The sequence below is a fragment of the Ranitomeya variabilis genome, chromosome 2 (genome assembly GCF_051348905.1).
Source record: "Ranitomeya variabilis isolate aRanVar5 chromosome 2, aRanVar5.hap1, whole genome shotgun sequence".
NCBI lineage: Eukaryota > Metazoa > Chordata > Amphibia > Anura > Dendrobatidae > Ranitomeya > Ranitomeya variabilis.
The window spans coordinates 163,929,598-163,957,414 of record NC_135233.1 but is presented as its reverse complement, the minus strand read 5'-3'; the positions used below and the strand labels follow the sequence as shown (position 1 = coordinate 163,957,414).

Genomic DNA, 27,817 nt, shown 5'->3' with positions numbered 1-27,817 from the left:
TTTTCTCGCTACGCCATTTAGCGATCAGGTTAATCCTTTTTTTATATTGATAGATCGGGTGATTCTGAATGCGGCAACACTAAATATGTGTAGGTTTGATTTTTTTTATTGTTTCATTTTGAATGGGGTGAAAGGGGGGTGATTTAAATTTTTGTATTTTTTTTTATTTTTTTCACATTTTTTTAACTTTTTTTTTTTTACTTTTGCCATGCTTCAATAGCCTCCATGGGAGGCTAGAAGCTGGCACAACTCGATCGGCACAGCTACATAGCACCGATTATCAGATCGGTTGCTATGTAGCTGAATTGCAGGCTTGCTATGAGCGCCGACCACAGGGTGGACGTACTATCCCGTCCGAGGTCAGAAAGGGGTTAAAGAAATAATTTTTAAAAACCAGCATGAGATCCTCCCATTTTTTTTGAAAACCAGCCTTGCTAAAGCAGACAGCTGGGGGCTGGTATTCTCAGGCTGGTAAGGGGCCATGGATATTGATCCCCTTAGCCTAAAAGCAACAGCCCACTTTCCTCAGGAATTCATTCCCATTAACTTGCGCTGCTCTTAGGTCACCTGTAACTTTCTGCAATCCATCTGATGAAGGTCTGATTGTAAGACCGAAACGTTACATGAATTTGATTTCTCCAGTACCGGAATTATCTGGACGTGTGAAACCGGCCTGAAAGCAACAGCCCACAGCCATTCACAAAAGGCACATCTATGATATGCGTTAATACTGGCGATTTGCCCGGCTCTTCCCAAAAAGAATAATAATAAAATAAATAAAGGGCTGATGGCATGAATGGCTGAGCTTACTGATTGGCCGTAAGAGTGATGTGTGCTGTAGTTGTGATGACATCACTGCAACAAGTCAACAAAGACAGGAGCAGCAGTGAAGATGTAGCGGTGGACGTGAGGGTGGTCAGCGACAGTTCTTCTATTTTAACCCAGTGCAGATAGGAGTACAGAAACTTGTTCTCCAAAAAACCTTTTGAGCTCCTAGGCCCTAATGTAAAATCTATAATCTTTGTACTTTCTCTATGTGACAGCAGAGCCGGGACAAGGGATACGTAGAGTAGGAACCTGCCTAGGATGCTGCCTGTTGCCTACCCAAGGGGGGCACACTTTGAAAAAAAAATTGTTAAATGTCTGCGACCACCCGACACCTTCCTCCTGACACAGGCATTCAGCACAGTGACGCCAGAGCGCAGGGAAACAGGTGAGCAGTGTCAGTCAATGACACCGCTCACCCCTTTCCCTGCATGTAGTCTGGCTGTGGCTCACTCCTTGCACTCAATTGTATACCATTAATGTCAGCTCCACTTGGGACCAGAGCAGAGGAACTGTAATCAGCTCCTTGCCCTGTCGGGAATTCCAGCATGACGCAGGCTGATTTTTTATTTCTCATATTACTTGGCCATGAAATGAGTGATTGTGCAAGGGTGAGGCATAAAATGAGGGGCTGTGTAGCGGGACAATGAAATGAGGGGCGGTGCTCGGGGACCATGAAAGGAGGGGCTATGCAGGGGGGCATGAAATGAGCTGTAATGCATGGGGGACCATAAAATGAGGGGCTGTGTAGTGGACAGCAAATGAGTGGCTGTTCGGGGGACAGCAAAGTATCTGAGTTTCTGTTGTAATCATACTGTATATTGGCCTGTTGAGAACATTATACTGGGGGCTGTGGTGAATATCATACTGTTTTGGTGCCGTTTGTGGGCCATAATACTGTGGTGCTGTGGATGCCATAATAGTATAGATGCGGGGCTGTTTTGGACATCATACTATTTATGGGGGACTGTGGTAGACATCATACTATATATGGGGGCTGTGGTTGTGACCATACTATATATTGGTGTATTGTTATGGATATCATACTGTGTAGGGGGACAGTGTGAGGAGTGGTTACAGTTTGAAGGTCGGAAGGGAAGGAGCGCCGTTTGAATTTTCAATGCAAAATTGACTGGAATTGAGATTGGATACCATGTCGCGTTTGGAGAGCCCCTGATGTGCCTAAACATTGAAACCCCCCAGAAGTGACACCATTTTGGAAAGAAGACCCATAAGAAACTTATCTAGATGTGTGGTAAGCACTTTGAACCCCCAAGTGTTTCACTACAGTTTAAAATGCAGAGCCGAGAAAAAATATTTTTTTTTTCACAAAAATTATTTTTTAGCCCCCAGTTTTGTATTTTTCCAAGAGTAACAGGAGAAACTGGACCCCAAAAGTTGTTGTGCAATTTGTCCTGAGTATGCTGATACCCCATATGTGGGGGGGAACCACCGTTTGGGCGCATGGCAGAGCTCGAAAGGGAAGGAGCGCTGTTTGGAATGCAGATTTAGATGGAATGGTCTGCATTCATCACATTGCATTTGCAGAGCCCCTGATGTACCTAAACAGTAGAAATCCCCCACAAGTGACCCCATATTGGAAACTAGACCCCCCAAGGAACTTATCTAGATGTGTTGTGAGAGCTTTGAACCCCAAAATGTTTCACTACAGTTTATAAAGCAGAGCCATGAAAATAAAGCCCCCCAAATTTTTATTTTCCCAAGGGTAACCAGAGAAATTGGACCCCAAACGTTATTGTCCAATTTGTCCTGAATATGCTGATACCCCATATGTTGGGGTAAACCCCTGATTTGGCGCACGGGAGAGCTCGAAAGGGAAGGAGCACTGTTTTACTTTTTCAAAGCAGAATTGGCTGGGATTGAGATCGGATGCCATGTCTCATTTGGACAGCCCCTGATGTGCCTAAACAGTGGAAACCCCCCAATTCTAACTGAAACCATAACCCTAACCACACCCCTAACCCGAACATGCCCCTAACCCTAATCCCAACCACATCCTTAACCCCAACACACCCCTAACCCTAATCCCAACCCTCACCAACCCCTAACTCCAACACACCCCTAACCCTAATCCCAACCATAACCCTAACCACACCCCCTAACCCTGACACACCCGTAACCCTAATCCCAACCATAAATGTAATCCTAACCCTAACTTTAGCCCCAACCCTAACTTTAGCCCCAACCCTAATACTAACTTTAGCCCCAACCCTAACTTTAGCCCCAACATTAACTGTATCCCTAACCCTAACTTTAGCCCCAACCCTAATCATTACTTTAGCCCCAACCCTAACCCTAACTGTAGCCCCAACCCTAATCCCAACACTAACCCTAATCCCAACCCTAACCCTAACTTTAGCCCCAATGCTAACCCTAACTTTAGCCCCACCTAACCCTAACTTTAGCCCTAACCCTAACTTTTTGCCCCAACCCTAACTGTTGCCCCAACCCTAACCGTAACTGTTGCCCCAACCCTAACCCTAACTGTAGCTCCAACCCTAACTAGCCCCAGACCTAACTGTAGCCCTAACCCTAACTTTTGCCCCAACTCTAACCCTAACTTTAGCCCCATCTCTAACCCTAACTTTATCCCCAACCCTAACCCTAACTTTAGCCCCTACCCTAACCCTAATGGGAAAATGGGAATAAATACATTTTTTAAATGTTATTATTTTTCCCTAAGTAAGAGGGTGATGAAGGGGGGTTTGATTTACTTTTATAGTGGGGGTTTTAGCGGATTTTTATGATTGGCAGCTGTCACACACTAAAAGACACTTTTTTTTGCAAAAAATAGTTTTTGCGTCTCCACATTTTGAGAGCTATAATTTTTCCATATTTTGGTCCACAGAGTCATGTGAGGTCTTGTTTTTTGCGGGACGTTTATATTGGTTCCATTTTCAGGCACGTGACATTGTTTGATCGCTTTTATTCTGATTTTTGTGAGGCATAGTGAACAAAAACCAGCAATTCGTTAATTTCTTTTGGGGGGTTTATACCGTTCCACGATTGATAAAATTGATAAAGCAGTTTTATTCTTCAGGTCAGTACAATTACAGCGATACCTCATTTATATCATGTTTTTATGTTTTGGCGCTTAGATAGATTTTATATAAAAAATAATTATTTTTGCATCGCTTTTTTCTCAGGACTATAACTTTTTTTATTTTTTCGCTGATGATGGTGTATGGCGGCTCGTTTTTTGCAGGACAAGATGATGTTTTCAGCGGTACCATGGTTATTTATATCCGTCTTTTTGATTGCGTGTTATTCCACTTTTTGTTCGGCGGTATGATAATAAAGCGTTGTTTTTTGCCTCGAGTTTTTTTTTTTTTTTTACACTTGTAAATATTTATATATATATATTTTAATATAGGTCTGGTCGTTACGGACATGGCGATACTAAATAGGTGTACTTTTATTGTTTTTTTTATTTAGACAAAGAAATGTATTTATTGGAACAATATTTTTTTTTTCTTTATTTAGGTTTATTTTTTTGTTGTTTATTTTTTTTACACTTCTAAATATTTTTTTTTTGCTTCTTTACATTTCTCCAGGGGGGGACATTACATTATAGTGACAGATCGCTGATCTGACACTTTCAATGCACTGTGTCAGATCAGCGATCTGATAGGCAGTGCAGGGAAGCTTCCCGGCGCCTGCTCTGAGCAGGTGCTTGGAAGCCACCTTCCTGCAGATCCCAGAAGGCCCCCCTTGGCCATTTTGGATCTGGGCCTGCAGGGAGGAGGAGGTAGGAGACCCTCGGAGCAACGTGATCACATCTGCTCTGAGGGTCTCAGGGAAGCACGCAGGGAGCCACCTACCTGCGCGATGCTTCCCTATGCCGCCGGAACGCTGCGATCATGTTTGATCGCAATGTTCCGGGGGTTAATGTGCCAGGAGCGGTCCGTGACCGCTCCTGGCACATAGTGCCGGATGTCAGCTGTGATAATCAGCTGACACCTGGCGGCGATCGGCCACTCTCCCCCCGTGAGCGCGGCTGATCGCATATGACGTACTATCCCGTCGAGTGTCAGATAGGCCCAGGTCACCTCGACGGGATAGTACGTCTAAGGTCAGAGAGGGGTTAAAAACTTTTCCCTCCTTGTCAAAATACCAGGTCCTCAGGCCCTGGATGCTGCGAAGGTGTCATGAAATTGGCCCAGGCCTTTGACAGTGCACCCCTGCCTCTGATGTGCCTGGTGTGTGTCTTCCTCGCCTCTCCTCTTTGGTTGGGCAAGGAAGCTTGACTGGTGAGACTGGACTGTGTGGAAGACTGTGTGGTGCTGCTAAGCAAGCTGGAAGCATTATCTGCTAGCCAACCAACCACCTGTTCACACTGCTCTGGCTTAAGAAGTGGTGTACTGTGCCTCTCTGAAATGTGCGACAGTAACCTATGTGTCATGGGTGGGCATTGTTTCTTTTGCTCCAGCAACAGTCGTAGTCGCACCTGCCCCACGTTATTAACACTTCCGCTTCCCCATCCTTACTGCAAGCCTTACACATTTTCTAATTACTATGTGTCTTGAAACCAAGTTTATTTTTAATAAAAAAGGAAAATAAAATTTTTGGAACTCTTATTTGGAGTGTTATATACCGCTTAAATTTCACGCAAACCACCTGCTGAAATTTAACTGAAAGCACGTAATACTTTATGGATGACTAATTGAATCCATAAACATTTTTGAATGCTTTTTTTGGAGTGTTATATACCACCGAAATGTAAAAGAAAACAGGTAATACTCTATGAATGTCTAATTGAATCCAGAAAAATTTTTCAATGCTTTTTAAAAGTTTTATGCACCACTGAAATTCAACGCATAGCATGTAATGTAAAGCATGTTATGTATCACAATATAGTCAATGTTATCACCTAAAAAAAAGAATGTGGTTACGTGCAGCAGATGTATATTTAGCAACAAACTGCAAAGCCCTAAGCACTGCCTAGAGGCTATATTCTGCGACTCTCCCTGATCCTGTCACTCTTACTCCCTAGGCTAAATGCAGAATATATAGTTGAAACCAGAAGTTTACATACACTATATAAAAAGACACATATTTTTTAGACTTTCAAATGATGCTACACAAGGAAGCTCTTTGTTTCAGGTGTGCATTAAAATACATCCACAGGTGTGCCTCTAATTAACTCAGATGTTGCAAAAAAAAAACAATTCAGAAGCTTCCAAACACATGACATCATATGGGCAGTTCAGAATTGTTTAAAGGCATAGTAATCTTAGTGTATGTAAACTTTTGACTTTGCAGTAATAAAAATTTCTTAAAATATTAATAACTATGGTAATCCTAATTTACCTAAAACGGGAAAGATTTATTCTGATTTCATGTGAGATATTGAGAAAACACGCATATGTGTCTTTTTATATAGTGTAAACTTCTGGTTTCAACTGTATGTGATACAAACAGCAAAGCACAAGATTAGTTCTTACAAGGACTGTTACTATGATAGTTTAGCTTCAGCGCCAGTATCAACACTAGAGGACTCTGATTCGTTAAAATGTGCACACACAGGCTTAGACAACCACTCTCTCCCTCCAATAAGAACTGTCCCTGAGCTGTGCAATGGCATCAATGTGCTGAGCGTGGCGGCGCCTGTTCTTTTATAACTACTGATTAAAACGGCCAGCCAATCACAGTAATGCCACTACCAAGATGGCTACGGCATTACAGTGACTGGCAGGCAATCCCTGCAAGGTTATTGTTTGTTTAACAGGTGCCAAACATGCGGTGCGGGATTCGAGCTTCAAATCTGAGTGCTGGTTAATCTTCGCCGAGTACATCCAAGCACCCAGATACTCGAGTGATGACCGAGTATTACCAAGCACGTTTGCTCATCCCTATTCCTGAAGTATGCAATAAAAGTGTGTTCACATGGAGTTTTTGACATTGATGCTGAAGCTGATATGTAAAGAATACTTGAATTATTCAAAGAGTATTTGAATCAGTTTATAATGTGGATTCTGAAGCAGATCAGCTTCAAAATAGACATAAAAATACTCTGTGTAAACATACCCTAGTGATATGCTCACAGTTTTTCGACAGGGATTTTTCTAGTTAAAAAATCTTCAAACAAAAAACCCATAATTTTGGGAAGTTTGTGTGAACATTTCCTCATTGTCCTACAGTAGTGCTCAATGTGTACATTATAGGTTGTCAATCCTAGTTTGAGTGTCTTTCTTATCAGTTCAATTAATTAATTTAACTCGTGTGTCTATTGCAATTTTTGTTTGTCATGTGTGAATCAGCGCGTATATCACTGATGATGAGACATTAATCTGTTTGATTTTACATGTAATAGAATTACTAATTTTAGGGATGACTCTTTGGCTACATTTAACAAAATGAATAAAATTATAACTCATCAAGGCAACCTGCCATTTTCAATCAGCCAACAAAGAGAGCTAATCACCTATTTAATGACTGAACTACCAAATAAGCCAAGTAACATCTTTATGTATTTGCTGCCAAAAGAATTCTGGCAACATTATAACAACGCTGGGAGCTCCGGTTATTCTGGTAATCAACAGGATGGTGCTCGAAGTAGTATCATCTTAAAAACATTACATGCCCTCAAGCAAGAAATGATAGCCTTCCTTATATAGCTGAACAGTCTACTGTTCTGTTGTGTCTTAAAAGATGAACTCCACTGGAAAAAGGTTCAAATGGAGTCCAACGTTTCAGACTTTAGATTTGTTTCTCTCATTATATTCCATGGCTCTGTCTTTTTTTTCTTGTTTTGTCTTTTTTGTGCTTCTAAGGAAATCCTGACACAGACAGCAAAGGAGCCTGAGATGCAGTGTGAAACTTGCCTAAGGGCTCATGCGCACTTGCGATGAAATCGGACGAAATCAATCCAATTAAAAAATCGGATTGAATTCGGACCAATGTTAATTTATGATTGTGTTGTCATCTGCGTTTTTTTTTTCCAGCTCGGATCAGATCACGATGAGGCTGGAAAACAATCGCAGCATGCTGCGAATGTAATCAGAAAATGGATTGCATCCCACAATAGAAGTCAATGGGTGCGATAGAAAATGGATGCGATTTTTACGCACCGGTGTCCTTTGAAAAGCTAGCTGTCAGGACTCTGAACATTTTTTATTTACCTTTTGTGCATTACTGCCCTTTTCCAAGATGGCGTCTTTGGTCTCATGAGCACTGTGTCTTCCTGCTATAAAACTCCACCCCAGCCTTCAGTCTGTGCTAGAGTATTCTGCCTTGCATCCAGCTCCTGACTCTGGTGACTCCCTGGCTATATACCTGCTCCTGTGAACCTGTGTGGTGATCCTGCTACTCTGCTCTGAGTTCCTGCTGCATACACCAGTTTCCAGTAATCCTCCTTCATCTGCTGCTCGTGTTTACTTCCATCTGCATTTGCTGGACATGTAAGCTGTTACTGCTCTGCAAAAACCTGAGACTTTTACCCAGGCCTCCCTGGTTGAGCTAAGATATTATTTGAACTGCCTTATAAGCATATCTATCTGTGTTTGGACTAAAACAAGGACTTATTTGTGTCAAGTATCCTCAAGAATAATTGTGCTTCATAGACTTTCTGCGTGATTGCATTTTCCTCTGAAGTTTCCTATAGACTGCAAAGCTGCATTTAATATTTACACCAAGTGTTGTGGACTTGAGTTTCTCTCTGCACCTGTTTGAATCACCGTGTTATAATATAGACTTTACCACTTATAAAACTGTGTCCTGTAGTTGTCTTGTTCCATGCAAAGAGTCTCCTGAGTTATCCCCTATAATTATTACACCAGCATTTTTATGCGGTTAATATAAAAACACACTGACGGGTTATAATATAAAGGATAGATTACATATATACACATAGAATTGGTGTATATATACACTGCTCAAAAAAAAAAAAAAGGAACACTAAAATCCTGCATCCTAGATATCACTGAATGAAATATTCCAGTTGGAAATCTTTATTTATTACATAGTGGAATGTGTTGAGAACAATAAAACCTAAAAATGATCAATGTAAATCACAACTAATATCCCAGGGAGGTCTGTAGTTGGAATGATGCTCAAAATCAAAGTGGAAAATGAAGTTACAGGCTGATCCAACTTCAGTGGCAATGCCTCAAGACAAGGAAATGATGCTCAGTAGTGTGTGGTTCCACGTGCCTGTATGACCTCCCTACAACACCTGGGCATGCTACTGATGAGGAGGCGGATGGTCTCCTGAGGGATCTCCTCCCAGACCTGGACTAAAGCATCCGCCAACTCCTGGTCAGTCTGTGGTGCAACGTGACGTTGATGGATGGTGCGAGACATGATGTCCCAGAAGTGTTCAATCAGATTCAGGTCCGGGGAACGGGCGGGCCAGTCCGTAGCTTCAATGCCTTCATTTTGCAGGAACTACTGACACACTCCAGCTACATGAGGTCTGGCATTGTCCTGCCAACCGCACCAGCATATGGTCTCACAAGGGGTCTAAGGATCTCATCTCGATACCTTATGTCAGTCAGGCTACCTCTGGCGAGCACATGGAGGGCTATGCGGCACTCCAAAGAAATGCCACCCCACACCATTACTGACCCACTGCCAAACCGGTCATGCTGAAGGATGTTGCAGGCAGCAGACCGCTTTCCACGGCATCTCCAGACTCTGTCACATGTGCTCAGTGTGAACCTACTTTCATCTGTGAAGAGCACAGGGGCGCCAGTGGCGAATTCGCCAATCCTGGTGTTCTGTGGCAAATGCCAAGCATAATGCATGGTGTTGGGCTGTGTGCACCACCCCCATCTGTGGACATCGGGCACTCAGACCATCCTCATGGAGTCGGTTCCTAACCGTTTGTGCGGACACATGCACATTTGTGGCCTGCTGGAGGTCATTTTGCAGGGCTCTGGCAGTGCTCCTCCTGTTCCTCCTAGCACAAAGGCTGACGCAATGCTTCCTTCCTACCATACATTTATTATTGTTGATAGCACTTATTGTTTAGCTAGGGTCACCCAAGTATAGTAGTTGGACTAGCAGGCACACGCTGCTGTAGTCCAGGCAGTGAAAATCATCAGGTGATAAAACCTTCATTGTAAGTAAACAACAGCACAACATGTGACACATCATTTCAATCTGTGTTTTAACCTCTACCTGATGCTTTCCCCAGATTATACTACAAAACCTGCTGACAGATTCCGTTTAAGAGGCACATGCCTCCTAATCATTTAGGCACTTAGGACAAGTTGTGCGTGCCACAGTGTGCCTCTCCACAAATTTTACTCCAGTATGAATTCTTGTGTAAGGAATGTCCCAATGTATCATGAATTAGATAAGCTACGATGTCACGCCCCATCGTGCCCTTGTCCCACCCCAGCTCCTCACATTTTGGAGGAGCCATGCGAAACTGGCGTGAAAACGATAAAAGTCAAAAAAGTTTTGCTCAACTCTGCATTGCGCAAAGACGTAACTTTTCAAAGCGATTTATGCCAGAATTCTTTCACAGTCACTTTGATAAAATGGGGTCATAGCCTTAAATAGGTGAGTCTCATCTGAGATATGAAAGACATTAGTGTGTTTTTTTGCAAGTTTAGATTTGGTATTTTAAAAAGAAAGTGCTCATGTGAACTTCCCAATTGAATAACATTGGTGCTAGTGCTGTCTGTGTGATATAAAGGAAATTGATCAATGACAAACAGGCATTTTCTTGTTTTTCGTTTGATCACCTGACAAATCTACAGTGGGCAATGAATGTTCATACAAATGCTCATTCAGGCAATCACTTAATTACTGACTGAACGTCCAAATTAGCCCTATAACATCTTTATATATGTGCTGCCAAAAGAATTCTGGCAGCATTGTAACAATGCTCAAAGCTACAGTTATACTGGTAATCAGCATGCTGGTGCTCGAAGTATCGCCTTCAAAACATTACATGCCCTCAAGCAAGAAATAATGGCTTTCCTTATATAGTTGCATCTTCACCCTCACGGTACACGGCTTTTCTCTTGATTTCCTACGTGAGCCAATTGCTAGGCTAGTTTTTCACTATTTTTTTCTCCTCTGTTGTCTTTATCAGGGGCCTATGTTTGAAGGTCAGAAAAACTGATTCAGACAAATCCCCAACAGAGTCAATGAACAGAACGAAACAGAAGGAATCCAGAGACTGCAAATATGGACTCCATTTGTCTCTTTTTTCCAGAGATATATATTTTTATGCCGAACACAATAGTTAGTCTACTATACGGATTTGTCTGTATACAGAAAAGTAGCGGTTGTATAGTAAGTGGGGCTGTGCATATGGTTTCCACTTGACAAGCAAAATCAGATCGATCAATGTGCTTAATAAAGAAAAGCCAGGCGCACAACTATATATACCAATGCAAAGAACTAGGGGTGCAAAGTCAGTAGTAAATGAAACATGGGACTAAGAGAGAAAAGCACTACTGCAATTTATGCACACCACACAAATCATTATAAATACTAATATTGAAAAAGTGTTTATTGGCACACCATAGAATAAATTAAAACAATTATAACCAAAAACAGATCCATATCCACTCAGGATAAATAATGCAATGCCCAATGTACAACAATATGCATGAACAATACCTAATCTAAACCTGTTGGCTCATGAGGCAATTGTAATACAGCCCTGGATGAAGACAAATATGGGCTGCCACACACAGTCAAAAACAGGACACCATATAAAAAAAAAAGGTCCAAAATATCCAGCCCCAAACCGGTAGCTATAGGGAAAACCAAAGGCATCTATGTGGTGGGCAAAGAGGTCCCATGAGGTCTAAAGAAAGTAAAGGGTTAAAGGAAGCCCTACTTGCTGGGGCGATACACGTGGGCCATGGTTACCATTCTACCAGGTCCTGGACTCAGGAGGCTTGCCCTCTTCATATGCTGCATACTGGGTAACTTAACCCTTTACTTTCTTTAGACCTCATGTGACCTCTGACAGGGATGCACCCTGAGCCTACAAGACAGCTTGAATTTCTTTGGAGCTTGATTGGGGCTGCTTATCCACCATCCAGACTATAGGCCCCGTCACACATAGCGATTTACCAACGATCACGACCAGCGATACGACCTGGCCGTGATCGTTGGTAAGTCGTTGTGTGGTCGCTGAGGAGGTGTCACACAGACAGCTCTCTCCAGCGACCAACGATCAGGGGAACGACTTCGGCATCGTTGAAACTGTCTTCAACGATGCCGAAGTCCCCCTGCAGCACCCGGGTAACCAGGGTAAACATCGGGTTACTAAGCGCAGGGCCGCGCTTAGTAACCCGATGTTTACCCTGGTTACCAGCGTAAATGTAAAAAAAAAAAAACAGTACATACTCACAATCTGATGTCCGTCAGGTCCCTTGCCGTCTGCTTCCTGCTCTGACTGAGTGCCGCCGTACAGTGAGAGCACAGCAGTGACGTCACCGCTGCGCTCTGCTCTCACTGTACGGCGGCACTCAGTCAGAGCAGGAAGCAGACGGCAAGGGACCTGACGGACATCAGATGGTGAGTATGTACTGTTTAGTTTTTTTTACATTTACGCTGGTAACCAGGGTAAACATCAGGTTACTAAGCGCGGCCCTGCGCTTAGTAACCCGATGTTTACCCTGGTTACCAGTGAAGACATCGCTGGATCGGTGTCACACACACCGATTCAGCGATGTCAGCGGGACCTCAACGACCAAAAAAAGGTCCAGGCCATTCCGACACGACCAGCGATCTCACAGCAGGGGCCTGGTCGCTGGTACGTGTCACACATAGCGAGATCGCTACTGAGGTCGCTGTTGCGTCACAAAACTTGTGACTCAGCAGCGATCTCGCTAGCGATCTCGCTATGTGTGACGGGGCCTTATCCTGCAACCTTTAATCAATTTTTGTTGCCGTCCACATCCAGAGAGATTAGCTGCAGTGCCATGGGTTGCAAACTTCTTGATTATGTTGCACACTGTGGATAAAGGAACATCAGGATCTCTAGAGATGAACTTGTAACCTCGAGATTGTTGATATTATTCAACAATTTGGTTTCTCAAGGCTTCAGATAGTTCTCCTCTTTCTGTTCTCCATGATTAGTGTGGCACACACAGACCCACAATGCAAAGTTTGAGTCAACTTCTCACCTTTTTATCTGGTATCAGGTGTCATTTTCATATTGATCAAAAACTAGAACAATATTGTAGGGTCTTAATATGAGAAAAACTCCAAAGAAAAGAACCCCTTTAAAAATTAAAACAGGTATATATTTGAAAAAATACCAAGTAAGTTACAAATAGGAAAGGTCTAGGAAAGATCTAGAAAAGATAGAGTGTATTATCCTAAATGGCCCTTCCTAACTGTGGAAGTTGACACCCTTCATATACGAAATGACCCTCAAAAAGGACTCCCTAAGCAAGCCACTAGCAACACCAAAATAAAGTTCATAAGTGCAATGTATAGATTTATAAATATATAATGCTGCATGTCTAAATAACAGAGAGCCGTGCAGGGATATGCTCAATGTTCCCAACACGTTATCTCTAAGTTTGTTATAAGCTCCCTTGCATAAGATAATTAATATCTCTATAGGATGTACAAAGAGAATGACTTATAGTTGTAGCCTCAACAGATAAATAACTGTGTCTGTATATTGAGAGACCGTAAACTTTATAGGTCCAATAGAGAAGAGTTTAAAGGCAATCAAGTTGGTAAGGAGGTCATGAAATGAAGACAACTGGCATGGTATATGTGCATATACCATGGGGGTAGCTGAGACCCTGGAGAACATGACATGGGCCATTTTTTACAGTTTTCCTGTCACAAAAAATGTCAGATTTTCAATTAATTTCTCTCTCCTCTGATATGATCTAGCATATCAGAGGAGAGAAAAATGGGGTCCCCTGAGTCACCCCCACTTCCTCCGCCATTCCTGGGCCCTCCTGCTCTGTCCCCCAACCCTCCACGTCATCTTTCTGGAAGAAAATGGCAGGCGCATGCGCAGTGTGCCTGCTGAGGTCTGCTGGCCCGTACCCGGCAACAATAGGACATTTTTTCTATTGGTTCATTTTGATCACTGTGATAGACCCTATCACAGTGATCAAAATAAAAAAATAGCAAATCAAACCCCCTTTGTCCCTTCCTGAGCTAGATAAAAATAATAAAAACATTTTTTTGTCCATTCTTTGCAGTTAGGGTTAGGGTTAAGGTTGGGGTTAGGGCTGTGGCTAGGTTTGTGTTAGGGTTGGGGGTAGGATTGTGTTAGGTTTGGGGTTAGGGTTGTGTTGGGGTTGGGGTTGTGTTAGGGTTGAGGTTAGGGTTGTGTTGGGGTTAGAGATGTCATTAGAGTTGTTGTTAGGGTTGGGATTAGGCTAGGTTCACATTGCGTTAGGGCAATCCGTTTAGCGCTAGCGCTAGTGGATTGCGCTAACACAATGTATTTGTAGGGGCCGCGTTTAGGGGTCGCGCTAAAATCCCCGCTCTCACAGATCCCCGATCTGCGAGAGCGGGGAACGGACCTTGGGTGCGCCGCGGACGCTGCAAGCAGCGTCCGAGGCGCGCTACAAAAGAACGGCACATCGCACGCGCTAGCGATGCGCTGCAGGCGAAATTTACATTGCTGTCAATGGGTGCGCTAACGGACCCGTTGCACGGCGTTAATTGCGACATTTTCGCCGTGCAACGCTGTCCGTTAGCGACCACCCACTAACGCAATGTGAACCTAGCCTTAGGGTTAGGAGTGTGTTGGGGTTAGGCCTGTGTTAGGGCTGGAGTTAGAATATTTTTTTAAAAAAAATGATGACATATGATGGCTAGTGTTGAGCGCAAGTGCTTGCTACTCGAGTTTGCATCGAGTGCTCAGAGGTGCACCAAGTATCGCAGATCCCTGCATGTTTTGGGGTATCTAACAGCCACATGTGGGGCAGGAACTCGAGCATGTCACTCAAACACCCACGATATTCAGTATATACCCAAGCGCCTGATGCAAACTGGCGTGGTAAGCACTTGTGCTCAACACTATTGACATATTCAACATGACGACCTAATGTTATCAAATTCTGTGACGTACCTGTGGGTTAAAAATGCTCACTATACCCCTCTATAATCCTTGAGGGGTGTGGTTTACAAAATGGGGTCACTTGTGGGGGTTTCCACTGTTTAGGCACATCAGGGCTCGCCAAACACAACATTGTGCCCGCCATCGATTCCAGACTATTTTGCGTTCAAAATGTCAAACGGTGCTCCCTCCCTTCTGATCCCTCCCATGCGCCCAAGCAGTGGATTTCCCCCACACATGGGGTATCGGCATACTCAGGAGAAATTGCACAACAAAGAAAGTTTGTTTCTAAAGTAAATTGTGAAAAAAGTTAAATGTTAATTTTTTTCCTTCCACATTGCTTTAGCTCTTGTGAAACACCTAGAGGGTAAATAAACTTTTTGAATGTGGTTTTGAGCACCTTGAGGGGTTCATTTTTTAAAATGATGTCACTTTTGGGTATTTTCTATTGACCTCCTTAAAATCACGTAAAATGTGATGTGGTCTCTAAAAAATGTTTTTGTAAATTTTGATGGAAAAATTAGAAATTGCTGGTCAATTTTTAACCCTTATAACGTCCTAACAGGAAAATTATGTTTCCAAAATTGTGCTGATGTAAAGAAGACATGTGGGAAATGTTATTTATTAACTCTTTTCTGTGACATAACTCTCTGATTTAAGGGCACAAAAATTAAAAGTTTGAAAATTGCAAACATTTTCAACATTTTTGCCAAATTTCCATTTTTTTCATAAATGCAAGTCATATCAAAGAAATTTTGCCACTAACATGAAGTACAATATGTCATGAACAAAACAGTCTCAGAATCAGTGGGATCCATTGAAGCGTTCCAGAGCTATATCCTCATAAAGCGACAGTGGTCAAAATTGTAAAATTTGGCTTGGTCATTAAGGTCAAAATTGGCTCGGTCACTAAGGGATTGAATGTTAGGAGTCAGTATTGGGACATCTTCTATTTAATAAATTTTTTAATGACTTTGTAGAGGATATACAACGTAGAATTTTAATATTTGCAGATGATACTGAGCTCTGCAAGGTAATCTACTCAGAGGAGGATAATTGAATATTACAGAAGGATTTATGTAAACTGTAGGCCTAGACTTAACCATTCTTCCTTGGAAAATTCTTCCTGTTTTGTGAGATTCCTGGCTTGTCTTGTTTGCACTGCTATTTTGAGGTCTAGCCACAGATTTTCAGTGATGCTCAGATCAGGGGACTGTGAGGGCCATAGTAAAACCTTCAACTTGCACCTTTTGAGGTAGTCTATTGTGGATTTTGACTTGTGTTTAGGATCATTATACATTTGTAGAAGCCATCCTCGTTTCAACTTCAGCTTTTTTACAGATGGTGTTATGTTTATCAGAATTTTTGAAATTTCATTGAATCCATTCTTCCCTCTACCCACGAAATGTTCCCTGTGCCACTGGCTGCAACACAACCCCAAAGTATGATTGATCCACCGTATTTGTGCAGGTGTCTCTGAACAGTAGATTAAACATGCCTCAATCACACCTATCCTCAAAAAGCCCTCTCTTGACCCATCCTCCTACGGCCCCTGCCCTTCTCCATTTACACCTTCGGCCTGGGACAGCTCATAGAGTCTCACAGCTTTTAGTATCACCTCTATGCTGATGATACACAGATCTAAATCTCTGGACCAGATATCACCACCCTACAAACCAGAATCCCTCAATGTCTGTCCGCTATTTCATCCTTCTTCTCTGCTAGATTTCTGAAACTTAACATGGACAAAACAGAATTCATCATCTTTCCCCATCTCACGTGACCCCCCCAACGGACCTATTCATTACAGTAAACGGCTGCCCACTCTCCCCAGTCCCACAAGCTCACTGCCTCGGGGTAATCCTTGACACTGATCTCTCCTTCAAACCACATATCCAAGCCTTTTCCACTTCCTGCCGACTTCAAAAATATTTCACGGATCCGTACATTCCTAAACCAAGAATCTGCAAAAACCCTAGTCCATGCCCTCATCATCTCCCACCTTCACTACTGCAACCTCCTGCTCTGTGGCCTCCCCTCGAACACTCTCGCTCCTCTCCAATCTATTCTAAACTCTGCTGCCCGACTAATCCACCTGTCCCCCTGCTATTCCCCGGCATCTCCCCTCTGTCAATCCCTTCACTGGCTCCCCATTGCACAGAGCCTCCAGTACAAAACCCTAACCATAACATACAAAGCCATCCACAACCTGTTTCCTCCATAAATCTGTGATCTCGTCTCCCTGTGCTTACCTGCACGCAACCTCCGATCCTCACAAGATCTCCTTCTCTACTCCCCTCTTATCTCCTCTTCCCACAATCGCATACAAGATTTCTCTTGCGCATCCCCCTACTCTGGAACTCTCGCCTACCATCGAAACCTTCAAAAAGAACCTAAAGACCTACCTCTTCTGACAAGCCTACAACCTGCAGTAACCACCAATCGACCAAACCGCTGCACGACCAGCTCTACCCTCACCTACTGTATCCTCACCCAACCCTTGTAGATTGTGAGCCCTCGCGGGCAGGGTCCTCTCTTCTACTGTACCAGTCGTGACTTGTATTGTTTAGGATTATTGTACTTGTTTTACTATGTATACCCCTCCTCACATGTAAAGCGCCATGGAATAAATGGCGCTATAATAATAATAAATAATAATAATAATGTACCACAACTCCAGAGTCTGATAAATCTTTCTGAAGGTCTTTGACAGTCAAGTGGGGATTCTGATTTGCCTCCCTAGCAATCTTACGAGCAGCTCTCACTGAAATTTTGCTTGGTCTTCAAAACCTTATCTTGACCTTCATAGTTCCTGTTAGCTGCCATTTTTTTTATTTAATTTCGAACTGAGAAAAGGGAAACTTGAAAACATTTTGCTATATTCTTGTAGCCTTCTCCTGCTTTGTGGGCCTCCATCATTTTCATTTTCAGAGTGCTGGGTAGCTGCTTAGAAGAATCCATGGCTGCTGTTTTTTGGCACAAGGTTAGAGGAGGCTGGATTTGTATAAAACCGGGAAATTAGCATCACCTGGTCTTTCTTAACAATGATAGTTATCGTGCCATAACCCTAACAGGTTAAAACCTTGGTCATAGTTATCTGAGCACAATAATCTCTAAACTTTTGCATTTTCCTTTTTGTAATTTTTAAAATATAAAAAAATGACAATTTTTTTTATACCTAATATACAAAGGAAATGTGTCATCTTTAACGTTTGCCCTTTTAGAGATAATTTCATTTTCAACTTTTTCCTCTAAATAAATCACTAGTATGGCTACACAGAATAATGTGTACAAAACTGGGCTTCATTGTAAAAGAAGGATGCAGCAGAAATAAAGCAGGGGCAGAGAAGAGTGACCAAGGAAAAGAACAGGATTAGGGGCGATCTTCTTATACTATTGTAGGGGATGTGGTATTTACTGTATATTGTTCCTTTTTCTCTCCAACCCCTTCTAGTAAATGCACTGTTATTTATGTATGGTACTGCTACACATTTAAAGTGTATTACCATGGTTGCGTACAGGTGTTGCTACACCCTAGGTGTATTGCCTTTAAGAGTCTAAATTTAAATTTATTAGTAAAATGTATAACGTGTATTTATGTGCATTTGCTGAACTGTATTATTACTGTTGTTACTAGGGAAAGTGCTATGTCCCAGGTCGGTCACTACATGGGGGCATTTTAGGGTTACTCCCATAGCACAGAGGCAGCTAGGGATTTAGGTTAGGAAATAGTTAAGATAGGAGGGGCACGGTGGGATAAGGTGTAGGAAACTTCCTGATAGTTTCAGTTGGGGCCTGGGCGCCCGCACAGCTCGCAGAGGGGTAGCTAGCCCAGGTCACTTCGTGCCCAACAACGTTCTTCTAAGAAGAGTGGGTCCAGCAGTAGTATCCAGGGGGCAGAATCTCCCTTAATCATGTCATGATTAAGGGAGCTTAATCTCCAGAAACGCGTTGAGATTCACACCCACATGGTTTGTGCGGATGTTTGTATCCTCTATGCTACAAGTTTGTGAATAAAGAAATGTTATCTTCACGGATTTGGTGGAGCTGGACATTCTTCTTTTTTTGTACTCAGAAAGGTACACATGTTTGTATGAAGGGGGAAGGCCAGAAAGTGATAAAGGGATTGCTATCGGCCATGACTGCAGCCCTGGCTCCCCCATCCTATATTCTGCAAATATATAAATCAACAGTACAGATTATTCCACATCTTGTTGTGATGGTTGGTTCAGTAAACAAGTTCAAGAACGGTCTTGATGCCTTTTTTGAAAAACATAATATTACAGGTTATGTGTACTAGTTTCTGCAATGAGACATTGATCCAAGGAACTAATCTGATTGCTATAAATGTTTTTCCCTTTAATAATTAGCATCTGTCTCAAAGGGCATTTTCCCTTCTTCTAGAGCAGTATGCTAAGTTATAGGCTGAACATGAAGGATTTTGAACTTGATGGTTCTTTCAAACTTTAAAAGGAAATAGTTCTTAAAAACCTTGTGAACAGCAAAGTACCTGTATTGGTCAAGCATGAGCATGTGTTCAAAGTATAGAGGACTGATAGATATTTCTTTACTTGGCTATTTACTTGGCTATCCCACAGACTGTTAATGAAGCTGCAGTGCACATGTTTGACTCCTTTTGTGTGATCAGTCAGTGTCCGAACAGTGGGACCCCCAGTGATTAGCAACGTATTGCCTATCATATCGATAGGTGAAAAGTTGCAGTTTTGGCACAAACGATTTAAAGGTAACCTGGCATGTCCCAAAATGTTATTAACCCGTGGATATGGGGTTAAATTGTAGGTTAATAACTTTCCAATGCTGCCTGGCTACTTCACTGAAAGCCCTGCTACTGGGAGAAAATTAACTTTTCTCCTCCTGGCAGCCAACATGTTTCAGTCATTAGAGGCGAGCGGTGGCTCCATGCCCCGGCACTGACTGACAGCTGGCTCTGTACTAATGCACTGCTGAGCCAGCTGTTAGTCAGTGTCGGGGCGTGGTTACAGTCACCACTTACTATTTACTAGTGACTGAAGCTGAGCCAACCACGCCTCTATGACTGAAAGCCTGAGGCTGTCATAAAAAATCAAGTTAATTTCCTCCCGGTGGCATATTTTATCCTATGCTATTGTCTCATTGTCATACAAGATGATAGCCTTAATAGGCAAGTCAGAAATGACAAGTCAATATCAGGCAGGTCATTTTAATGATTTGGCTGATATGTCTAAAGAAACCTCCAAGAACACAAGATATAACAACCAAGAAATGAATGCGGTCAATATGAATTACAGTATCCACAATTTAATTACATTGAACAATATTTTCACTGTGATAGATATCTTTTTCTGCACATAGTGGGTCTGTGATATACATAACAATAAGGCACTGTAGCCTTGGTCCTCAAGATTTAATATCTAGAATGGAAGACTGCACAGTGCATATTTAAATATATATATATTTATATTTTTATTATTATTTTCACATATAGTTACATGGGTTGGAAAATGACCTAGGTCCATGAAGTTCAACATTTCTCGGCATTTGTAAAATCTTGATGAAGGTCTGCAAGTTACAAATCAAATTCTGAAACTTTGGTAATGCAGCATTTACTATCACTACAGACAAGTAAGAAACCACATACTTCCTCCAGATTAAGAGATACTGAAATGCAGAATTGACCATTTACAACAATTTGCCAACTTAGATAACCCGCTGATAGTTACGTGAGGTACAAATGTTGCAGTAGCTTCTGTCCTTGGTGTTTGTGGGAATAAATAATACTTACAAACTCCAGTTTTCGTTGGAGTTGCTAAAAGTCAATATGGTGAGGCAGCTTAGTGATGGCTTTTATGTGTCTTTTATATTACTGCTTGATGGGATTTTTGCAATGATCTACAGAGTAGTATTAAAATTAATTGAGACGTTTATGTTCATGCCATAAAAAAAAAAGTTCGGCATTAAATGTTCCAAACTCTACTATAAAGGGGTAGAATAGAGATGCGATCATATTATAATGCAGAATGAAATAACCACAGACCACTATCTTTCTGTAGCATTGGTGCATGACCACTCCCTTAGTGTATGTGAGACTCACCATGTAATTGAGGAACTCCGACCAATACTTGCGCATGCTGACCCAACTGTAGACCAGCAGTATAATGGATACAAATGAAAAAGGATTGAAGCACATGCGATATCTTCATTAAATCAAGACAATGTTTCAGTAAGGTATTAGAGAATGGGTATTGGTGTGTCTCTAAAAGGGTCAGTCACAAGGAAACATTCTTTGTATAAGAAGCAGTAGCGCAGCTACTGGGGAGGCAGAGGGGGCCGTCGCCCCAGGCCCCGTAACATGAAGGTGCCTACTGGGAGTCAGTGCCGCTTCAGTGATGAGGCAGACCACAGCACAGGAGGAGAGCAGCAAAATGCCGCCTCCTGTCTGACGCAGACTCTGCACGCTGACTAGTACAGTGGCCTTGTCTTTGTTGTGACTTTAATACAAAAGACAGGGCTGTCATCTAACTATTGTGGCCATGTACATTTGTTGTTTCCTGAAACAACACGAAATTAGACTCTAAAATAGGCTCCTTTGCCAGTGTGAAAATTGCACTATTTCTATTTTTAGCTTTAATGCATAGTGAGATATGAAAAAAATTGATAAAAAATATTTTAAAAATACTAGTAATGCAAAAACCTGATGTATAAAATGTCATGTTCTGATAATAGTTTCCCTTCAATGCTTGGACCGCCACTGCCTTACTTAAACATTGTGTCTAAATGGCAAAAAGTTACAGCATCATGGCTGCAGTTTTCAAAAAATTACTCTAGTAAAATGTGGCATCACATGATATTTTAAATATCCAAAAATACAACCCAAAGCAGCCAGCTATGGTGGAGGGCATCATGTAGCAGGTCATGGAAGCAGCTAAGCTTAGCTGCAAGTTTATAGTAGATTTCAAAAATTACATTCACTAAAATATAAAATTACTTTTTACAGATTTTTTTTTTAAGGTAATAGAAGCTATGTAGGTGCGTAAACATGGAGCGTGGATACAGCATTATACTCTGGTTTTGTTAATATATACCGACCACAGACAACAAGTCACAGTATGGCTTTTGAGTTGATTTCAGTTAATTTAAAAAGGATTTGGAGACCCTTTAAAAATATATCTCTACTTATTACTATTAGATCTTATGGATAAGGTTGATTGATACAGAGAATTAATCTCATTGTCACTTATGGAGTCAGGAAAGAATGTTTTCCCCTGCCATGAACTTAAACTGGTGGATTCTTTGCAAGGGGTCTTTTTCCTTTATTTGGAACAAATGAGTGAAAAATAATAAAGTATGAATGCCATAGACGTTTTGTCTTAATAACTACATAGCTTTATGTAATTGAATTGCCTAGAGATAACATTTTGTGATCCTGTATCATTAAGAACTTTATTGAAATGCAGCAGTCCATGCACAATATTATATCTCCTGCCAGGGACATGCGTACTTTTTAGAAATCCTATTAAAGAAGCCCCCGCATGGATTTTTTTGTTGTTTTTAACTAAATCTATATATACAGTGCCTTGCGAAAGTATTCGGCTTCCTGGAACTTTTCAACCTTCTCCCACATATCATGCTTCAAACATAAAGATACTAAATATAAATTTTTGGTGAAGAATAAACAACAAGTGGAACACAATTGTGAAGTTGAACGAAATTTATTGGTTATTTTAAACTTGTGTGCAAATTCAAAAATTGAAAAGTGGGACGTGCAATATTATTCGGCCTCTTTAACTTAATACTTTGTTGCGCCACCTTTTGCTGTGATTACAGCTGCAAGTCGCTTGGGGTATGACTCTATCAGTTTTGTACATCGAGAGACTGAAATTCTTGCCCATTCTTCCTTGTCAAACAGCTCGAGCTCAGTAAGGTTTGATGGAGATCGTTTATGAACAGCAGTTTTCAGCTCTTTCCACAGATTCTTAATTGGATTAAGGTCAGGACTTTGACTTGGCCATTCTAACACCTGGATACAATTATTTATGAACCATTCTATTGTAGAGTTAGCTTTATGTTTGGAATCATTGTCTTGTTGGAAGACAAATCTCCGTCCCAGTCTCAGGTCTTTTGCAAACTCCAACAGGTTTTCTTCAAGAATGGTCCTGTATTTGGCTGAAGAAAAGCAGGCCCAAACCATGATGCTGCCACCACCATGTTTGACAGTGGGGATGGTGTGTTCAGGGTGATGAGCTGTTTTGCCTTTACGCCAAACATATCGTTTGGCATTAAAAAAAAAACACAAAAATTGAGCTTAACTTGAGTTGGTAAACATGCAGAGGTTAAACGCATGTTCACATTGGCCACAAAACATTAAAACCTACAAGAGAAAAAAGTAAGCAAAAACCCTGATGTAACTAAGTAAAAAAAGCAAAGGTGCATTTAAATAACACAGAGTTTTTAGTAATACTGTTTTTTTGATAAAAACATAGCACAAAAGCCATCCCACCGCGTCAAGGTAACTCTGATCGGGACAGTCCTACACTGTCTAATATTAAAACCTTACCATGTGTCAATGTTGACCTCAGTGTGAATGGGCAGACAAAAGGACTGGGCCCAACCAGTGAAACACCAGACTGGGGAAGCCTTAGGGTACCGTCACACAGTGCAATTTTGATCGCTACGACGGCACGATCCGTGACGTCGCAGCGATCGTATGATTATCGCTCCAGCGTCGTAGACTGCGGTCACACGTTGCAATCACGGCGCTGGAGCGATGCCGAAGTCCCCAGGTAACCAGGGTAAACATCGGGTTACTAAGCGCAGGGCCGCGCTTAGTAACCCGATGTTTACCGTGGTTACCAGCGTAAAAGTAAAAAAAAACAAACCGTACATGCTCACCATCTGATGTCCGTCCGGTCCCTTGCCGTCCGCTTCCTGCTCTGACAGATCCGGCCGTACAGTGAGAGCAGAGTGCAGCGGTGACGTCACCGCTGTGATCTGCTCTCACTTTCCGGCCGGCAGACAGTCAGAGCGGGAAGCGGACGGCAAGGGACCGGACGGACATCAGATGGTGAGCATGTACGGTTTTTTTTTTTTTACTTTTACGCTGGTAACCACGGTAAACATCGGGTTACTAAGCGCGGCCCTGCGCTTAGTTACCCGATGTTTACCCTGGTTACCAGCGAACACATTGCTGGATCGCTGTCACACACAACGATCCAGCGATGTCAGCGGGTGATCAAGCGACGAAAGAAAGTTCCAAACGATCTGCTACGACGTACGATTCTCAGCAGGATCCCTGATCGCTGCTGCGTGTCAGACACTGCGATATCGTAACGATATCGCTAGAACGTCACGAATCGTACCGTCTTAGCGATCAAAATTGCACTGTGTGACGGTACCCTTATATATAATTTCTAGCTCAGAGACAGAGAGGCCACACCCCGGCTTGCACAGAATGCAACAATACAAAGAAAAAAAAACACAAAAATTGAGCTTCACCTGAGTTTGTACACATGCAGAGGTTAAGTGCATGTTCACAAGGGCCACAAAACATTAAAACCTACAGGAGAAAAAAGTAAGCAAAAACCCTGATATAACTAAGTAAAAAAAGCAAAAGTGCATTTAAATAACACAGAGTGTAGGACTGTCCCGATCAGAGTTACCTTGATGCGGTGGGATGGCTTTTATGCTATTTTTTGATCAAGAAGCAGTATTACTAAAAACTCTGTTATTTAAATGCACTTTTGCTTTTTTTACTTAGTTACATCAGGGTTTTTTCTTACTTTTTTCTCTTGTAGGTTTTAATATCGTTTGGCATTGTTGCCAAAAAGTTCAATTTTGGTTTCATCTGACCAGAGCACCTTCTTCCATGTGTTTGGTGTGTCTCCCAGGTGGCTTGTTGCAAACTTTAAACAACACTTTTTATGGATATCTTTGAGAAATGGCTTTCTTCTGGTCACTCTTCCATAAAGGCCAGATTTGTGCATTGTTCGACTGATTGTTGTCCTATGGACAGACTGTCCCACCTCAGCTGTAGATCTCTGCAGTTCATCCAGAGTGATCATGGGCCTCTTGGCTGCATCTCTGATCAGTCTTTTCTTTGTTTGAGATGAAAGTTTAGAGGGACGGCCGGGTCTTGTTAGATTTGCAGTGGTATGATACTCCTTCCATTCAATATGATCGCTTGCACAGTGCTCCTTGGGATGTTTAAAGTTTTGGAAATCATTTTGTATCCAAATCCAGCTTTAAACCTCTTCACAACAGTATCACGGACCTGCCTGTTGTGTTCCTTGGTCTTCATGATGCTCTCTGTGCTTCAAACAACCCTGAGACTATCAAAGAGCAGGTGCATTTATACGGAGACTTGATCACACACAGGTGGATTATATTTATCATCATTAGGCATTTAGGACAACATTGGATCATTCAGAGATCCACAATGAACTTCTGGAATGAGTTTGCTGCACTGAAAGTAAAGGGGCCGAATAATATTGCACGCCCCAGTTTTCCGTTTTTGAATTTCCACAAAAATTTAAAATAACCAATAAATTTCATTCAACTTCACAATTGTGTTCCACTTGTTGATTCTTCACCAAAAATTTACATTTGGTATCTTTGTGTTTGAAGCATGATATGTGGGAAAAGGTTGAAAAGTTCCAGGGAGCAGAATACTTTCGCAAGGCACTGTATATATAGATAGATAGATAGATAGATAGATAGATAGATAGATAGATAGATAGATAGAAAGAGAAAAAATTGGAACAGCATCTGATATTACCTTAAGTGTCGTGCAAAGCTTTCCCAACCAATGATAAAATGGCTTGAAAATAGAAATAAAAAAGGAAAACAGCACAAAAAACTGAAGAAAAAGTAACTTTTTGTTTTTTCAGCGATCAGTCCAATGGTAGTGCAAAATAGGTATGTACTTCCGTATGATTTCAGTGATCTGGTTAAATTGTGGACTGTACCCCGTGGTGAATGTAATAATATTGTTATCAGTTTTATTTTTCTTACATTTATGTTTAAGTAAAGAGTCTCTGCTAATATTCCTGACAATCGAATGGGCTCTGGGAAAGAGTCACAGTAATTTACTTAATATGAAATTATTCCACTATTACCCCCTTTTTTTCTGTTTTGTGCTGTGAACATCTGAATATTTAATATGCATCTTTTTTTTGTATCCTATAAATAAGCTTGATTTTAATTTGTATTTAATGTGGATTTTAAACGTTCGTTTATTTCATGTTGTTGAAATCCTTGGGGAAGGATCAATACCACAAGGGGTTACTGTTGGCTATGGGGTTAACCGGGTTAAATCAAATCTATTGGAATTCTCTATACACACCTGTGACACCCAGTAACTCATATGGGCTTTTTTTTTTCTCTCCCCTTCCCTATACTACATTTGCGGTCTTGATTCAGTACTCATTTGGACCTGGAGGAAGACACATGTGGTTTTTTTGCCAAAAACTTATATATATACCACATATATATATATAGTGAAAAAATTGGAACAGCATCAAATTACTACCTTACAAGGCATGCAGAGCTCTTCCGACCAGCAATCCAATGGTCAAAAAGTAATAAACTCAAAAAAAAGGAAAAGCAGCACAAAATAATTGAAAAAAAGTGGACTTTAATGCCTGAACGGCGTGGCAACGTTTCGGATGTGTTATCCTTTGTCAAGCAATGAATACAAGGGTGAGACCACATTTTATATCCAACACAAACATATCTCATTAACAAATCATTAAATATAATAAAGTCAATAGTATTAAACAGTGTTATTGTGCATCATCAGTGTAACAGTGCAATTGTGCAAGTTACTCAGCCCATCAAACCACAACTATTGACGGGTATTATGAATACCATACTGCGTGAAAATAATTAAAAATAGCTTAATAGCCAATTGTTATTAAAAACAAATCAGGTGTCCTTACTAACGATATTATAATCCGAGTACACTTACATACACAGCTCAGTAATGGCAGCCATGATCACGGCATTCCCACGTGCCTACTGCACATGTCCGTGACATCACAGTCAGGGACCCACAATGCTCTGCCCTGCAGCTGCTCAGAGCCATCCGAGGACCATGGCGCCATATTAGCTAGGGGCTGCTTTGCCCACACGGAGGACAGGACTACATAACTATTGCAATAGCAATATAAAAAATACAATAGCGATCCTAGTAACCCCGAACTCTGCATTACTCAGGAATTATTGTACAGAATATGAAAAACATTAAAAATATATAAAAAAATAAAATATATATAAAAATAAAAAAATTATGTACAAAATTAAACTACTCCATACACGGTCATATATATAAGAATAGTCTTCTCTACTCGGGAACATACTCGATGTGCCGCCGTATTTAAAGGGACCCAGACATAAGTCTGTAATACGTCACCACGGTCCAGGAAGCCCCCCTTATTAAAGAGGGGCATCCTGACCCTGAGTAGGGAAACGGAGACCTTTGGGGGCGGGTACCCCCCGTGTTTCTCCAAACCCCTACAATATGACGCACATGACCCAATCTTTGGCTACATTTTCAACATCCCTAGAGAGACATAAAAGACAAAATGACCAAAGCAGGGGGGTTTACTATGTTTATAAATTCAAGCTTTTATTCTCTATAATTATATATCCAAAATAATCAAAATATCAAGAGAGATGCAGAGATCAAGGAAAAAGGAAAGCAAAAAATCCACATTATAGAATAGTCAGTATGGGTCCATCGTCCATTGCTCAAAGTCGTAGCCACAATATAGTGTCTCGGTATGTAAGATAGGACACCTGAAAAAGGACAAATAACTCCATAAGTTTCTTTTAAAACATAAAAAATATATATAAAATATGCACTTAGGAGAGAATATAACCACTATCACATTTACATAATTGAATTAAGTTTGAAATCCACATTAAGACCATAAGGTTTTAAAGTATTCAGTTTTTTTATCCATTCCA

The 27,817-nt window shown here is 41.4% G+C and overlaps 2 long non-coding RNA genes across 13 annotated transcripts in view; one reads left to right on the top strand and one right to left on the bottom strand.

Moving 5' to 3' along the window:
• Nucleotides 1-26,860, bottom strand: part of LOC143804743 (uncharacterized) — a 123,240-nt gene extending 96,380 nt beyond the window's left edge. For both annotated transcript variants that reach the window (XR_013221095.1, XR_013221094.1), the window contains exon 1: nucleotides 26,817-26,860. This is a non-coding gene — a long non-coding RNA (uncharacterized LOC143804743). The remainder of the gene's footprint in view (nucleotides 1-26,816) is intronic.
• The window catches only part of LOC143804741 (uncharacterized), a 1,170,763-nt gene that overhangs the window by 908,505 nt on the left and 234,441 nt on the right, over nucleotides 1-27,817 (top strand). The gene's annotated exons all lie outside the window — the stretch shown is intronic.